Source organism: Topomyia yanbarensis, chromosome 2, assembly GCF_030247195.1.
Source record: "Topomyia yanbarensis strain Yona2022 chromosome 2, ASM3024719v1, whole genome shotgun sequence".
In the NCBI taxonomy this organism is placed as follows: Eukaryota; Metazoa; Arthropoda; class Insecta; order Diptera; family Culicidae; genus Topomyia; species Topomyia yanbarensis.
The window spans coordinates 162600398-162618782 of record NC_080671.1 but is presented as its reverse complement, the minus strand read 5'-3'; the positions used below and the strand labels follow the sequence as shown (position 1 = coordinate 162618782).

The window sequence follows — 18385 nt, the reverse complement described above, 5'->3', positions numbered from 1 at the left end:
TGTACCAAAAGCTTCATCCATTTTAACACGTTGGAATATTGAACAATAAAAAAATGTTGCGAATTTTAGCTTAAAATAATTTGAAATTATTGCCAACTAATTTCACAAAAAAATGTATTAGTAATAAACAAACTCTTAAAACTAAATTTAGCATATCCCAATCTAAAGGAAAATAAAAACTCGCTTGTAATTTATTACTCTTGCTCAAATCTGAGATTTATTTGTTTTATAAAAAATAGACACTTTACGAAGCTTCGTAAAAATCAGGTGAAGTCAAATTTCGGTTTTTTGTAGTTTTTGTACCCAAAAACCGAAAAATATACTCAAAAAGTATAACAAATCAATATTTTATAAGTTTAGAGTAAAAATCAATTCAAATTAAAATGATTCGGTAGACTATTCTGGTTAAATAAGCGATCTACGAAAAAAGTTTCGAGTGATCAAATTCACCCCGATGATCAAATTCACCCCGGTTTACGGTAGTTCAGTACGCGACACGCTGCTTGTCTTAGAGCCAGAAGGCGGGCTCAGAGAGCATGATCGGAGATTGAGAGAGGAGCGGAAGCGACGTTTCGAAAAGTTAGGGACGGTTTAAAACGGGGGATCAAGCTTAGCCAGCCAAGGTTGTCATACGTAGCTGTGCTGAGAAGTAGACGACATTCCCTAGGGGACGCGTACTGAGTCTTCATGACGAAGATGAGGGCCCGTCGACACCAGCAGAAATATGCCAGGGTAAGCTAAAGAAAATCGTTGAGGGCGACTGACGACGAGCTCAAATAAGCGTCGATGTGACTAAAATCAAAGAAAGCTTCCGATCCGAATGGAATACCAAGCGTGGCATTCTGACATATCCGAACATGTTCAGGATGCTACTGCAGAAGTATTTAGATGATGTCAATTTCCCCGAAATATTGAAGGTACAGAAGCTGGTGTTGCTGCCAAAGTAGGGGAAATCACCGGGCCATCCAGTCTCGTATAGGCCAATGCCGCAGCACTGCACAGAAGAATGAGCCAGATCTTGAAGACCTACTTCCAGAGTAGAGTACTGCTGTACAAGACGAACGAGGGACAGAAGTCAATGCGAGTCGCTGCGAGCGTCCTTCGGGACTCCATTCTTTTTGGAACGCACAGTGATGCTACTCATAACAAAAGTTGGCCAAAATCTCTAAATCTATCGAAATCATTAAACTAGGTTATTTTAGTACCCTGTATTCCATTCGGTACATACGGTTTCATAAAAAATGGTTTTGGATTGATTAGGGTTGTCCCTACACACAAATAGGAAATTTCCTACCAACATTGAAAAGTTTAGTTTTGGCTGTAGTGTTACAATCTTGTTGGACGGCATATTCTTCAAAACCAATAAATTTCAGGCATTTTCCTGATCTTTGCAAAAATCGTTTGTGCCACTTCCATTTTTTCGTCTGTGTTAGATATATTATATACGTCTTGTAAAACATCTCTTCTTTTGAAGAAAATTTCTATCTAATCAAGTAAACAAATGATTCATCAAAGCAAGCTTTGAAGAAGTGAAGAAAATTAATATAACTTCGGAAGAAGGAATTGCGGTTCCCGACCAGGACCGAAAGAAGAAGAAGAAGTGAAGAACGAGAGGAGTTAATTTCCGATTTTTTTCTCCTTGAAGGAAGGAAGTCAGACAGTTCCAGGACCAGACAAGCACTATTCGAAGTTCTTGAATCTTGAAGAAGAAGCATTCAAAAGAAAAGGATAAGTATTATTTTGCTATATTTTTATTTTTATTGATCACGTATTTTTTAAATTTATTTATTTTTTATTTTTATTGATTGCGTATTTTTTGTGTTTAAAATTATTCCGATCCGTTAAATATTTCTCACATAGACGGTGATCCTCTTGAGCTTATTGATTCTCAATATGATTTACCTAATGGTCAAAATTTGGAACCACGTATAAAAAATATCCTCTATCAGCTAAAGGTCCATTTTCGGTATATTTCAGAAAAAAGGAGAAACCTATAAATGTTCTCCTTATTTCGGAAGAAATATACAAACAATTTAAATCTGTAAAGGAAATTTAAAAAATTTCTTTGGACACACTAAGAATTATTTTTTCTGATTGTGATGAGGCAAATTTGTTAGTCACATCTAAGCTTTCTGCTAATATATACCGTGTTTATATTCCATGCGATCTCGTTGAGATTGATGGAGTAATTTTTGATGAAACTATTGATTGTAATGATATCATTAATTTTGGTTCAGGAGAGTATGAAAACAAAAAAAAATTCTTCAGTTCAAATATTACATAGCGAACGTCTATTTAAAAAAGCAAACGATGATATTAATCAAAATTTTATTCCTTCTAATGCAGTGCGTGTCACTTTTGAAGGTTCTGCCCTCCCTGATTTCCTGTATGTGAATAATGTAATTTATAATGTTCGAATTTTCACTCCTGTGATGCATTGGGAGACACAGAAAATTTTTGCTCTAACAGAATCAAATGTGGTAATTGTAGTGGTGACCATAGTACAGTTTCGTGTAAGAAAATCACAGAAAATTGTATTTACTGTCACGGTAAACATACTAAAATAAATGAATGTCCTTCATATAAAGATTGCAAAACTAGATTTTACCAAAAAACATTAAATAGAAGTAAATATTAATATGCTGAATTATTGAAACAGAAAATTCATTCGATATTCTTGATGATACTGATGATTTAACTGTTCCTTCTGACTCTCAACCTGGTTGTAGTTATCATCCTCCAATTAAAAGAAGAAGAAGTAATTCAAAATATAAAACAAAAGAAAATTTTGAAACTTTGAGACATAACTTTAATAATCGGAATGAATTTCCTTCACTTAAACCAACTTCTGAAATTCAAGGTTTTCAAAAAATTAATACGGAAGAAAAATCTACTGATTCATCGCAGAACCCTTCAAAATCTATTATTAGTGAAATTATTGAAAATATTTCTAATTTTTTAGGTTTAAGTGACTTTTGGAAAAACTTTATTATAAAAATTGTTCCCTTTATAACATCTCTTCTTAGTAAAATTAATTCATTTATGCCCCTCCTTGTGCAACTATTATCAAACGTTTAATGGCTGGCAACTTATCAAAAAATAATTTGAAATTTCTTTAATGGAACAGTAGAAGCATCTTACCAAAGATTGATAGACTGAAAGCGTTAATTATAAATAATAATATAGATATACTTTGTATCAGAGAAACTTGGTTAAACGAATCGATTTTTTTTTTTGTATTCCTAGTTTCAATATTTTTAGGAAAGACCGGAATGATTCATGTGGTGGTGTTATGATTGGAATTCGTCAAAATATTGAGTATTGTACTTTAAATATTCATACATCAAATTCCATTGAATGTGTAGGCTTATCAATTAAATTAAATAAAATCAAATATTCCATTTTATCTATTTATATCCCACCAAACGGTAATCTTTTATCTTCTGAATTTAATAGAATAATAGCTAATGTTCCTGAACCATATTTTATCTTTGGAGATTTCAATGCTCATAGCTCTTCCTGGGAATGGTAGAGGTGTTCTTCTTTTAGATATGATTGATAAGTTCAATTTAGCTATATGAAATGATGGCTCACCAACTAGAATTGCAGCCGTCCAGCAACAAATTCGGCTGTTGATTTAACCTTATGTTCAAGAAACTTGAATCTAAATTGTTCTTGGACTGTAGTTGAAGATTTGAATGCTACTGACCATTTACAAATCCTAATCAATTTTCAATTTTCTTCTATTTTATACAATTCTGTATAATACATATCAACAGATTTAACTAAAAATATCGATTGGTCAAAATTTTCAAATTCGATATCTATAGATATCAGTAAATTTGATAGATCGTTAAGTGCTCTTGATAATTATAAATGGTTTTGCGACACTATACTACAATGTTTACTACAAGCTCAAACCAAAAAAGTTATATGCAAAAGAATACAAAAAAATCCTACATTTTGGTGGGATACAGAATGTTCCACCCTTCTAGAATCTAAATATTTGGCTTACGTTCAACTGATTTACAAAAAGATTATCTACACTATCGCAAAATGGAAGCTATGTTTACACGGAAAACAAAATTAAAGAAATGTTTTTATTGGAGAATTTTTATTAAAAATTTAGATAGGAACAGTTCAATGTCCACATTATGGTCCACTGCTAGAAGACTTCGTAATTATAACTCTTCTGATACATCAAATTCTGAAAATTGGATTGATCAATTTGCTTCAAAAATTTGTCCCGATTTCGTTCCTAACAATTGTCAAACATTTTCGCAAACATCTTCCAGTCCTTTTCCTCACCTGGGTTCTGCTCTTTCACTAGAGGAAATAAATTTTGCTTTGAATTCTTGTAAAAATACGTACCCTGGTTTAGATAAAATAAAATTTATTGTTCTATCTAACTTACCTGATACAGGTAAAATTCATTTATTAAATTTATTTAATCATTTCATATCACAAAATATTCTTCCATATGAGTGGCGCGAAATTAAGGTTATGAGATTTCTAAAACCAGGCAAAAATCCATCATTAGTTGATAGTAGATTAGAAAAAGCTATTCTCAATCGATTAGAAATATGGGCAGAACGGGAGAACATATTATCTAATTCCCAATATGGTTTCAGAAAACGAAGAAGTACCAGAGGTTGCACAGCTCTGCTGGCATCTCAAATTCAATTATATGTCAATCAAAAACAAGACATGATTACAACATTTTTAGACATTTCAGGAGCTTATGATTCAGTATTGATTAATATACTTTCCCAAAAAACGTTTCAATTAGGAATTCCTGCTATACTTGTTAATTTTCTTTTTTCTTTCAAAATTATGCATTTTTATTTAAATGATTCAATCAAATTATCCCGACATAGTCATTTTGGATCTTGTTTAAGTCCATTTTTATACAATATTCACACTAGTGATATTATGCAAATTATTCCTAATGGCTGCATCTTCTATCAATTTGCTGATGATAAGGTCCTTTCAGTTGTTGGAAAAGATAGATACGCTATTCAAAATTCCATGCAATCTGCCTTAGATAGATTAAAAAGTTGGTCTCTAGAGAATGGATTCACTTTTTCGATTACTAAAACTCAATATATAATCTTTACACGTAAAAGATCAATTTGGAATTTTAATCTTTATCTTAATAATCAGGAAATCATGAAAGTTAATGAATATAAATATTTGGGTATTTGGTTTGATAGCAAACTTACTTGGAAAAACCTGTTTTAATCCACCTAGAGGTGCAATTGTGCCTTTCTAATTTCTGCAAACTATGATTTAATAGCTGGTTCGTACAATATAACATTATCGAAATGTCTTTCATTCTTGTTACACTTGGTAAGTATATATAAGAGCACCTTTTTGCATTCATCGCGGTATCGGTTTGAATCGGAGTTTTCTATGTGATCGCACTCCACAACCCGTAACTCCGGAGCCGGACGTCGGATGGAGATGGAATTTAATATCAGTTTCCGGGGACGCAACACCTTTCATTTGAGACTAAGTTGATCAAATCGGTCTAGCCATTTTCGAGAAACCCATATAACCGTTATTCCGAATTTGGATGCTTCCGGATCCGTCGATGGTGGCCAGTGTGGCCAAAGAGACTTTGAATGACTGTTGGTGACCTAGATCTACAAATTCAACAGTTGTGTTTACATTTTGGAAAAAAATTCACCTTTTTACATTCATCGCAAAATTCATTAGAATCGGGATTTGCTGCGTGATCGTACGTATCACCCTGTAGTTCAGGAACCAGAACTCGGATCCACACAAAATTCAACAGCAGCTGATGGACCTTTCATTTAAAATCAAGTTTGTCAAAATCGGATCAGAAAATTCCGACAAACCGATGTGGACAAATCAACAAATTTTGTTTTGTAAACATACTCTTCAACTCGTAATCCGGAACAAGATGTCGGTTGAAAATGAAATTCAATAGCAACCTATGGTAATATTATACCTTTCATTTAAAACTTAGTTTGTAAGAATCGGTTCAGCCCTCTCCGAGAAACCGATGTGGACATTTTGTTAACAAATCCGCACATACACACACATACATACATACATACATACATACATACATACATACATACATACATACATACATACATACATACATACATACATACATAAATACATACATACATACATACATACATACATACATACATACATACATACATACATGCATACATACACACATACATACACACAGATATTTTGCGATCTCGGCGAACTGAGTCGAATGTTATATGAGACTCGGCCCTCTGGCCCTTGGTTAGAAAGTCGGTTTTTGGATCAATTGCATAACCTTTCTATATGAGAAAGGCAAAAGAATAATATTTAATTAGCTTAATCAGCATGAGTTCAATGTTATCTTCATGTGATTATATTTTGAAATGTTGGTGGAATGGGTTTGATAGTGGAGGGAATGGGGGGTTAGTAGAGTGGGAGTGGAGGATGCGTCAGAAATCCTTCATCTTATTTCGGTATACGGGGTGGATGAAGGAAATGCGGGCGTGAGGGTGGTCCAAGGGGAGGGGAGTGATGAAGGAGGGAGGTGTAAGGGCAAGGCGGAGGGAAGGGGCGGTGACGCAATACTCAACTGCATATTTTGCCTTCCATTTGAGACTTGGTTTGAGAAAATCGGTTCAGTCATCACCGAAGAACCGATATGAATTTAATTGTGGAATATGCCCGGAATTCCGGACTTCCGGAATCGTCGATAGTGGACAATATATTCAAAGAATGTTTGATTGGCAATCAGTGATCTAGATCTGCGATTAGAAGTAATTTGGTGACCATTTCAATAGTTTTTAGCCTCTGAGGTATTACGATTGTACCGATTTATATGGGAAATTCCAATGTATCCATACTAACACCCCTGTAACTCCTGAAGCAAGAGTCAGAACCGAATGAAATTCAGCAGCAGTCAATGGTATTACTGTATCTTTCATTTGAAATCAAGTTTGTAAAAATCGGTAGAGAAATCGTTGGGGAATGGGTGTGATATTATCTTAGGAACTTGGCGGGTTCCCCGGAAGCGTCATGAACCGTCATAGGTGACCAAAGTGGTCAAAGCTGCTTTGATTGATCATTAGTGATCCAGACCCGCAAACTAGAGTAATGTTACATCTATTTTAATATGTTTTACATCATTTGAACATCATGGTGGTACCAGTTTATATGGGAATTTGCTATGTGACCGCACTCTTCAACCCGTAACTCCGGAACCGGAAGTCGGATCAACTAAAAATTCAATAACAGCTTATGGGAGCATTATACTTTTCAGATGAAACTAAGTTTGCGAAAATCGGTTCAGCCATCTCTGAGAAAATACACACACATACACACACACATTCATACACACACAGACATTTGCCGATCTCGACGCACTGAATCGAATGGTGTATGACACTCGGCCCTCCGGGCCTCGGTTAAAAAGTCGATTTTTACAGTGATTGCATAGCCTTTCTTTATATGAGAAAGGCAAAAATATATTGATTACCTTATTAAAACTTGTAATAGAATTAATTCTCTAAGAAGTATCACTGGCACGTGGTGGGGTGCTTCTCCTTCTAATTTAAATAACACTTTATAAAACGACTATTTCTTCAGTTTTAGAATATGGTTGTTATACTCTTGGATCAGCTTCAAATTCTCATCTTTTAAAATTGGATTAAAATTCAAAATCGCTGTTTAATAATATGTTCGGTTTGAATGCAATCAACACATACTAAATCTATTGAAGTTATTTTTTCTGTTCTTCCTTTAAAACTGAGATATCATGAACTAAATTGCAGGTTTTAAACACATTGTTTTTCTACTGCTCATCCAATAGTTCCTATTCTTGATTCATTATTTGAAATCAATCCTTCAAGTAGAATTTTAAGGCCTTACATATCATGTCTCACAGAAGAAATAGCCAAATCTCCTACCCATGTTTACTGTTCTTTCAATATTAATGTTCATTGTACAAAACCCATGATAGATACTTCTATGGTATGGTTTTCACTTTTTTGTAGTAACCGGAGGTCACCATATTGGTTTTCGAAAATGGAGTGAAAAATCACTTTATGACTACCCCTTTCATGATACCCATATTGATGATAGTTTCCGCTATTTTGCAGTAACAGGAAACCGCAAACTTGGTTTTCAAAACTGCATAAATAATCAATTTCGGACTTATTCTTTTTTGGAAACCGGAAGCCGCCATCTTGGTTTTCAAAATGGCGTCAATCATCAATTTCCGTCTCCTGCTGATCATCCCCTTTCAAATGACACCCATATTGATGACGGTTTTCACTGTTTCTTTGGAACAGGAATCCGCCATTTTGGTTTTCGAATTGGCGTCAAAAAACCAATTTCCGACATTTGCTGACCGCTAGCGCTTTACAATGACGCCATTATTGGTGGTGGTTTGCACTGCACTGCGATAACCGGAAGCCGCCATCTTGGTTTTGAAAATGGCGTCAAAAATCAATTTCTGTCTTCTATTGACCACTCCCTATCGAATGACACCCATATTGATGATGCTTTTCACTGTTTTGTGGTAACCGGAAATCGCCATCTTGGTTTTGAAAATGGCGTCAATTATAGATTTCGGACTTTTCAAATAACACCCATATTGATGGTGGTTTTCACTGTTTTGTGGTAACCGGAAGCCGCCATCTTGGTTTTCAAAATGGCGTCAAATGTCCATCCGTCCGGAACCGGTGCCGGAATAACCATAGCTTGAGGGAACTGTAGAACCGTATGATTGAAATAACTTCGCATTTCGTATAGCTATGAACCCCAATCGCTGGAATGATAGAAAGATATATACATTTTCTTAGGTTGTCCCGGAACAGTTCTCCGGTGGCAAAGATTGGTCCAATTCATGTCTATTGTGAAGGATAAATTGGAAATAGTCGTATGTAGCACATTTCAAAACACAATTACTTAAATTTATGGGATATTTCTTCAAAACTCATCCGCCATCCCACTGCAGTGCACTGGGATGCCGGATATACCCCACGGAAATTCGGATTAATTTCGGAACCGGTCCATGGATTTCAATGCTACTCAGTACATAGTACAACTGGACTAAATTCCATATCTTTTAAAGCCGGTTTCATCCAATTCGGTCAAAAATTCACGAAATGAGAGCAACATTAAAACATAATTTTCAGAAAAGTTTTAACCTGGTACTGTAAAGGTTAATTACTCAGTTAAACAATATTCCTTCACATCATCTGTTACAATTCGCCAAGCTAATTTTTCATCAAAAATGAGTTAATATTGATGAAAAATATTTCTTTTTTACTGATGGATCGATGATTGATGAAAAATCCGGTTTTGGTATTTATAACAAGGAAATCATTTATTTTTTTTCGTTTACATTTACCATGTTCTATTTTTGTAGCAGAATTAACGGCTCTATTCTTTGTATTCACAATAATAAGAACATTATAACCTCAATCTTATTATATTTGTTCTGATAGTCTAAGTTCTCTATTAGAATCACAAAATACGAACAACAAAACTCATCATTTGATATAGTAAATTCGAGATATAATAAATAAACTAAGCACAGAAGGTTTTTCAATTACTTTTATTTGGGTGCCCGCTCATTGTGATAGGGTGATGAGCTTATTTTGGCACCATTAGGGAGAGAGTCGCACTATTTTTTGAACAACTTTAAAAGAAGCCATATTATCTATAACCTTTCTCAGAATAAAGTATCAGTGTACTGTTTCTTAAACATCTATATAATGCTTATTTAGCAGAATTGCCTCAATTTTCAGCATAAATGAAAATAAATGTTCCATTCTGTGCATCTATTCCCACCTCAACGATCCAATTATCGCCTCATGGGTGTGCCAATTTCCACCTCATCGAAAAACAATCTAGTTGAAACGCAATGCCTCATATTCCATTTGCGTCGATTCTACACACCTAGAAAAAATAGTGTAAATTTACGTCTCCTGACCATGACATATACGAGCATCAAAAATGACTTAGTTTTACGTTTGATTTTAATTTTACATGAGGTTTAATTTCGTAAATCATGTAAAATTACTCCACATACAGCGTTTGTTCTGAATGGTAGGAAGTGTAATTTTATGTCATTGCGCATGTAAAGTATATGTAGCATGTAAAATTAAACGGAACACGGTAATGTTTCGTCATTTCATGAATTACTAGTTGTTGAATTGTGTCATGTTTGCCATTACGTCAACGATAAAATTCAGATTTTTTTGGTGTGTAACTAGGTATCCAGATCATGGACGCCAACGTGTGATTTGTAAAACTTCTTCTTCTTCTTCGCTTCTGTTTGGCTTGTTTGTGAAACAAAGCCCAAAATGGCACAGCATATAAAGCTATATTGCCAGTTAATTTTCGTTTATAGTCCAATGGACTTTACTTTTTGTGACTAACCGACGATAAACTCGCAGCGCCATAAAATTGGTCCACCACAGCACGAGTAATTCGCCCAATCAAGGTGAAAAAAGCGAATTATCTAGCACTCGGTGAAAACCAACATGTCGACACGTTGAAATTTTCACCGGAAGTCGATTTGTAAAACGAATCATTCTGCTTTTTTCAGCCGATCAAAACAAACGTAAACATCACGCACATCAATGAAACTCATCAGCTGTTAGTAGAAGAGCGCCCAGAATTGCGCACGCAGAAAAAAACCATTCGAAGGTTAGCAACTGGAATGACAAGTTTCACATCACACATTGCTTTCTGCCGATCCGAATTGTATGTGCAGATGAAAAAAAAATATCTGCAATCAACAATTAGTTGAATAACTTGAAGTAATTGATTACTTATACCTGAAATTACATTACATTATATTTACAAGTTCATGTTTTGGTTTGGCCGCACTGGTGATTCTTTTCTGTATGATGGATACAAAAAGTTGGTTTTGATTGTGGTAGTGTATCAGCAAAACATGCCAATAATAGGAATCCCCGTATTTAGTTTTATCCTATTATAACACTAGGCCTATTCTAGTGTTTGACGAGTGATTTTAAAGTGAAATTATCGTAAAAAGGTTCTCCAGCTAAAATAAAGGTATGTATCAGTGCAATGTTTAGTATATTTGTGCTGGAATAACGAGATATGAGGCGGTAAATGCTGGCTCGTAAAAGTTTATTTTGCTAAGCGCCGTTGCATCCAGTTTCGGTTCACTACGTGAGTGAGGCGGATTAGTAGGTATTTCAATAAGGTGATTTTGTTTTAATTAAAAGTTGGATTTAGAGGATAGTTCTAAATACATATGTGCACAACAAATAAAGAATAAAACTTGAGCTTATTTTTTCTCACCTGTTTTAGCCAAATCGATAGTGTCATTATCTCATATGCTTGGTTCGAAACCAAGGGGTACGAAATAGGGTCACAATAGGCTCTACTGCCATAATAGGCACATCACCCTATATACGGGCATGAGCAACAGATAGGTTAGCGAAATTAGGAGCATTATGAGCTTCGTTAGTAGATGGTTGCATTTCTGTAAATTTATCTTTAAGGCTGATTATGAATTAACTCCTAAAAGTTGTGGTGGTGCATTATTGAAATGAATTGTGTTTCTTAGGTTCGAGTAAATTAGATGTGTCGCTATATTTATTTGTTTACATAACAGTGAAGGTATCGAACATTTCTCGAGTACTTTTTCAAATGGACGTAAGTAACATTGAGAGCCTCTCTTTGTTTACTTTCTCTTTCGTTTATTACGACGTCATTACAACACTTTGTACAAATTTTCCAGTACATATCGAAAGCCGACGGTTTTTACTACAATATTATGCAAAGAGTAGAGTAGTAAATGTTGAAATGGCCGAGTAATGAACAGAAGAGAAAGACCTCAAAGAGAATCTCTCATTGTTACTTACGTCCATTTGAAAAAGTACTCGAGATTTGTACTTTCAAAACGTGAAAAGGCTTATTATTATTATTTATTTTTTTCCTTCGGTCTCGTTCACCGACACCAGAGAGGCGACTCTACCACCAAAACTCTGGATTTGCCACTTAGCTACCAGCGCCGTCTTTGAGATACTAATTCGTTGAATGTGAAAATATTAATACTTATTACTTATAATGTACTTCTTTGCAATCTTCGCCTCTCAGAACCGTTCACTATAAAAGAAAGCACAAAACTTCTGTCAGAATATATAACAAAAATCCACCTCACCAACAATTTGTGCATGAAGAGACATTTTTTAAAGAATCGTTCCATTCCTGCAACGAAAAATCCGAATATCTAACATGAATAAACCTAGAATCGCGCACTTCGATTCGACATAATATCGATTGATTTCAATGGCTGCAATATTCAATATTGTCATCTGTAAATGTAGTTCAATATGACTTTTTTGTATTGCTGGTAATTAACTTTTTCCAGCTGCATATCAGGAACACTAAGAAATTGAGAAAAGAATTGTATGAATCAATGTAACTTTTGTAAATCACGTAGTTGTCATCTATTAACAAGTTGAATTTTATTGGTAAATTGAAATATTGTAATGAATCGACATTGTAGTGTTGACGTTTAACCCGCCTTAATCCATCATTACTCATTTTTGACGAAGGCACTCTTCAGCCTCAAACAACATCTTACAATTATGATGGTCAGATTATAGTATATGGGGAGGGAATAGCTCAGCTAGTAAGTCCATTACACTGTACGCAGCTCACCTGAGTTCGAACTCCCACAACCGCATATAGTGTGTTATACCCTTTGCCACATTCGATAATATCTATTCAAGATCTATCAAAATCTTCCGTTTTTCGACGGTACCTGGACATTCACAATGTCACCTATAGTGATGGAAATCTAAAGATCATCCTACTCTACAGCAGTTTATGCTTGTTTAATTATAGGGGCCCTTGAGCACAGTTGTGCCCAGGGGCCTCGAGTGGTATTAAGACGGCTCTGAGTCGAGCTCGATATTTTATTGCGAAATAATGAGATCCGGGATTATTTTTGTATTGTTGAGGTTAGGATGGTTGTTTTAAATATGGAAAATGTTTACCTAGAAATTCGATTTATCAGTAGATAACCTCAACTGTGAATATCTGAACTCTTTAATCCAGTGATTTTTGCATACTATTGTGTTTTTATCGAGAATTCAATCTTTGAATTTTAATTTACTATAAACTGAAACCAGAACATCAAATTCTTAATGATGTTACAAGAAATATTTACCATCTAGATATTAGATGGATATTAGATAGAGGTAGGAAACATTTCTTTCATCACTATTACTTTTCATTAAAAGAAATAACATTTAATTAAAACATTGATTTAGCCCATGCAATTCAAAATTTTGCAAGAAATGAGAAGGCGGACTCTTTAGCCAAGGTGGGCGCATTAAAAGGCGACACTTACGAAAGACTAATTTGCTTCAATGAATTTATCAGTATCTCTCGTCAGAGGACGCTCGATAAGTGGCTACATTCCATTATCCCGAAGGGATCAACGAATGCTTGGTTTAAGGGCTTGGATGTGAACCGGGACTTTATTCGTACGATGTCAAGGCTCATGTCCAACCATTACACATTTGATGCGCATCTTTGTCGTATAGGACTTGCTGAAAGCAATCATTGTGTTTGTGAGAACGGCTATCGCGACATCGAGCATGTTGTTTGGCTGTGCGCAGAGTACTGTGTTACCAGGTCCCAACTAATAGATTCCCTTCGGGCCAAAGGTAGATCACCCTATGTGAAAGTCCGAGACGTCCTGGCAAGCCGTGACCACCCCTATATTTTTCTTATTTATATCTTTTTGAAAACTATTGATTTTCAAGTTTAATAAATTTCCCCTCTCTCATTCACAGTAGAACCTCATCAACCAATCCCTGTATCTACAATATGGCATTGCTGCACGAGTCTTCGATGCATGCCCTTCTTGATAAGCGTCTATCCAGAACATCATGACATACCTCACATGCAGATGATATAGAGAACATCATGACAGCATCGGAGTGCCAATAATTATCCGAAATATCGACCCTCCCCTCGCCCCTGCGATTACAGACTGGAAACAACTACAACAAAGTGTGCATATCCGCCACAATGATCAACCAGCCAACGACAATGTCAATACACAATATGTATCCCATTTCCTAACTTTTTCCTTTACTAACAGCCGCCCCTGAATACGGCATTCCCTAGCCCCACTAACATGTGCCATGTACTTGAAAAAAAAAATGAATTATCGGCCTCGTTAAGCTACCGCATTTGGGCCTAAATAAATGTATTTAAGATAAAAAAAAATCATAAATTACTTTTAGATGCGTTTCGATAGATGAAAATAAAAACATCATGCCATCTTGCGGTCTACATTCAACTTTAGATCGCAAACCTGAACGCGCAAAGTCGACATGTTTTTTTCAGTTGAATTCCCGCATTGCAAAAGAACGGCTTCAATTTTCAAAATATTGATACCACATTAAAAGTAAATTCTTGCTCTTTTGCGTAATATCGCACTTTCTCAGTTTTGAACGGTGTTTAAGTAGTTCCGAAGTGGTATGAGGTAAGGCAGTCATACGTGCCGGAAATGTGAGCCACAACAGGCATATCCCCCGCCACTTGCCGTTTACTGTAAAAATAGTGAGATCCCCCTAAGAACGGGTGGTTTCAAAATCGTCTAACGAAGGACGTTTGTTATACCATAACGTTGGACGACGTTCAAATTACCGTTCAATAGACGTCCATCGTGGGACCCGTGTTGAACAATTTTGAAACATTTGTTGGGCTTCTCAGTGGGATCTATTCCCAATAAACAACGAAGACTGAACAAGTCTTTATTACGAGGAAATAAGCTGAACAATAACTGTTTTAACCATTATCCACCTAAATTGTGTGTTGGGTTATGCACTAATTATTATCAACCAAGAAATCTGTGCACCACATACACCAATGTGAACGAAATCGCACCTTTATTGGGTCTATTTTTAAGCGCCATTGGCGATATAACCAGAGAATATCAAGTCAAACCAAATATTTATCGAATTATTTAACATTACCGTCTGTTCTCTGTGGGATATGTCCCTACTGAAACTCCTCCGCTTCAGTACACGTTACGCACGTTACTAACGCACATTGCTTTCTAACGTCAACATGACATCTCGTCATACTAACGCTTCCCTAGCTGTCAATGTCAGTAATGTCAGCTTCCATCTGACAGTTCCAAACACGCCTTCGCGCAAGAAGCCAACGAACCAGTAGACAGCAAAAGACGGAAAAGCTTGCGATCGTTTTACTCCACCGCCCTAGTCGTTGTCGTCGTCGAAGTGAAGTGAAGTCAGTTCAGTTCCATTTTAAACCGTGTCGCAGCCGCTTCATTCAGTTGCCGTAAATCTGTGCAAAATAGGGAGCAAAAAAGTGTAACAGTGTCCGAGTTCATCATCCGTGCGTGTGCTGGGTTAGTGGAGGTTTCGGAGCGATTCCTGCTTATCGCCATCCATTATCGTGAATTGTTCCTCCCGCTGCTGAATAGCATTTTCGCGTGGCGATTGAATTCTTGTGGATGGTCCGAAAAAATGATGCTCTAATTCGGTGCAAAACAGATGCAGGAAGATGTGTGTGCTGGCTGGTGTTTGCCCATCCGTACCGCGCGATAGCGTGAGCCAGAAAGAGAACGAGTGTCAGAGTGTGGTGTGGAAAATGAAGAAAATCCTCGAAATCGAGTGCTTTTGACTGCACTACGGGGCAGTCCGTGCGAAGGAGGAAAAGAGAGCGAGTATTTCGTCGAAAAGTTGAAAAATTTCACCTTTGCATTTCCAAATTTTGGACGAAGAGCCACTGCTCGTCGTAGTGTTTTGGTGTGTTTAGAAAAAATATGAATATTCGACAGAATACGACAGTTTCTCAGTATGTATAGTTGCTTTGTTTGAATAGTAAAGGAGCGAAATTGCTGCAGGATTGAACAAGCAGACGGGATCAGAACGGCAGACATAAGAGCCGTGGTTCATGGGAAGACGCACGTACGTCGTCTACTGTGGGGTAAGCGGGAGAAGAACGGGAGAGATGAACGGCAGCATAAAAAAATAGGCAGCATACTCCCTTCAGACCAGTGCTGCTAGTTGAGTGATGCGATGGTAGCTAAGTCGGTAGACTTTTAATCTTGTCGAATGGTATCGACTGGACTGGTTTCACCATAACTCAGTGGAATAATGCATCATTGATAAAGATTTGACTTGTAATTTGTAATTTTATTGAATACAAACAATTGCTAATACAACTGCCAATCAGGTCAAGAAAGATCCTTTATTGTGCTTGTATTGCTTTCAAATATATTAAATGCTATATGTAGAATTTTATAATTTTTATTGCAAATTTTAATATTGAATATTAAAATTCATTTATATTTTGGGAACATTTTTTATACTTTTTTGTATCTTTAGTTTAGTAAATTACAAATTACTGAAATATCGAAACAAAACAACCAAGCGCAGTGATTACTTATTTTTATCAGTCTCTTGATGCATTTAGACTGACAAAACAAGGACATTGATGAAATCAAGGCAGGTTTTATTTCTTTCATACTAACAAACCGAAACTTAAAATATTCTCTACTCCCTAGGCATAGCCTCATAACTCTTTCTGATTATTTAGCATAAATTTGCCCTAAGAGTATCTTACGGTGCAAAATTCAAAAAATATATATTCATTGTCGGGAGTAGACAGCTGGTAAAATTGTGTCTTCACTGTATTTTAAAGCTGTAAAATCAACACTTATTGGCAAAGAGCGATACGAGCAGCAGCACCGTTCTAAAAAACACATCAATGACTATTTCCGTGTTTTGTTTTGATATTTATTTTAAATCTATTGTTTTCTTTTGTATAGTGCAACAAAAAGATTGTGTCAACTATGTGGGGATTTGATTTCCCGAGTTATATTTTCTGAGTTAGTCTTTTTAAGGATTTCAAGCCATCTAGAGAAAACGTTAATGATTTAATTACAAAAAAAAATAAAAAGAGATAAGACTACGATGTTAAGGAACGAATTAAAAATTTGCATATTTGAATATTAATAATTGTATTTATATTGGTATTTGTTTTTTGACAACATTACGACAATTTGTCAGCATATGCTTTAACCAAATACAAATATATTTGAATTTGCTTCAACTCAGGTTAAGCACAGTACATTTTTGATTGCACATCTAGATTGTTGCTTAAATTTATTGGGTTAACTAATCTTAAGGAAAAATAAGTATTTGAGTTAATGCTAATTAATGTAAGCAAGTAGACTTTGAACTAAGCTTTTGGTTTTTACTAAATTTCTAATAGTAAACTATTCCAGTGTGAGGCTCCAGGTATCAGGACTTTGGATGAAGTGGCGAGCTCGCTCCTGTTGCCAACGTTGCATTTTTTCCAGAATGTAGTTAGGTTGATCCCCGTAGAATGCTTGCTTCGTAAAGCTACCGATTCGTAGTTGGTAGTTAAACGGTAAATCGTGCCCCATAATCGAGTTTCGAACGACTACTACAGTCGAGTCTCGACAACGGAGGCTGAACGCAGAGCCAGCTTTTACCATCGATATAGTTGCTCTTTAAGGCTGGTTTCAAATTCGAGATAGTAGACATCAGTATCCGTAAAAATAGGCAGTGTCAGGCCATTTGGCATAAGCTCGTTTGGCATACAGTTAAAGTCAACTGGCATAATGGTTATTATTAAGAAGATCTTACTGTCTCTATAAATTCCAGAAGTACCCTGAACCCTACAGTATAGGTAACTATCAAGTAGTAGTTTTAGCGCTCAAGTCCTGTAACGTTAAGATGGCACTTTGTTTACAACGACGCGTACACCTTCACCCTCGTGAAACGGGCTTTTATTTATAGCGAGTTAGCAATTGATTGATAACCAGCGGTGGCTGTTTTGCAACAGCTTCAAGAATTTCCAACTTCTCTTCTATGCTGCTGACCAGAGCAATTTCAACTATTACATATAATGTCCTGCTGATTGCCCCTGATGACCTTGCAGTGGATCCGATCAATCTGCTTCTGCCGTATTGTTTAGATAGATCTTTGACAGTTTTCCACAGTATGAATATCTCATCAATGCCAGAAGGTGTATTCGATCCGAACAATTTTCTCAGAGAAACGTGTAACTCTGAACATCGTCGATCATTGGATCGCTAATCTGAATGCTGTTCAAATGATACACGAGATCGTCGGATACCGGAAATGCGAAAGAAGAACTAAAAATTTAGAAAAAAAATTTGCTCACCGCTAAATTTGAGGCGGCTCAGATATCAATTTTAGAGACACCGAATTGATGGAATACTTAAGCAGTACAAATCTGCATATAATTAAGGTAGGAAATCGCCCAACACTTTCACGATCTGACAGGGAAGAGGTGTTAGATGTAACTCTCT

The 18385-nt window shown here is 35.9% G+C and overlaps 1 protein-coding gene across 4 annotated transcripts in view; it reads left to right on the top strand.

The window, feature by feature from the left end:
- The window catches only part of LOC131681951 (nuclear receptor-binding protein homolog), a 211927-nt gene that overhangs the window by 56892 nt on the left and 136650 nt on the right, over positions 1–18385 (top strand). The window contains exon 1 of one of the 4 annotated variants that reach the window (XM_058963062.1): positions 15220–15427. The exons of 1 other annotated variant lie outside the window; for it this stretch is intronic. The gene's annotated coding sequence lies outside the window, so the exon portion shown is untranslated. Of the gene's footprint in view, positions 1–15219; positions 15428–15579; positions 16009–18385 lie in introns of those variants that run through there. 2 more of the 4 variants (XM_058963065.1, XM_058963064.1) reach the window with 2 other exon arrangements.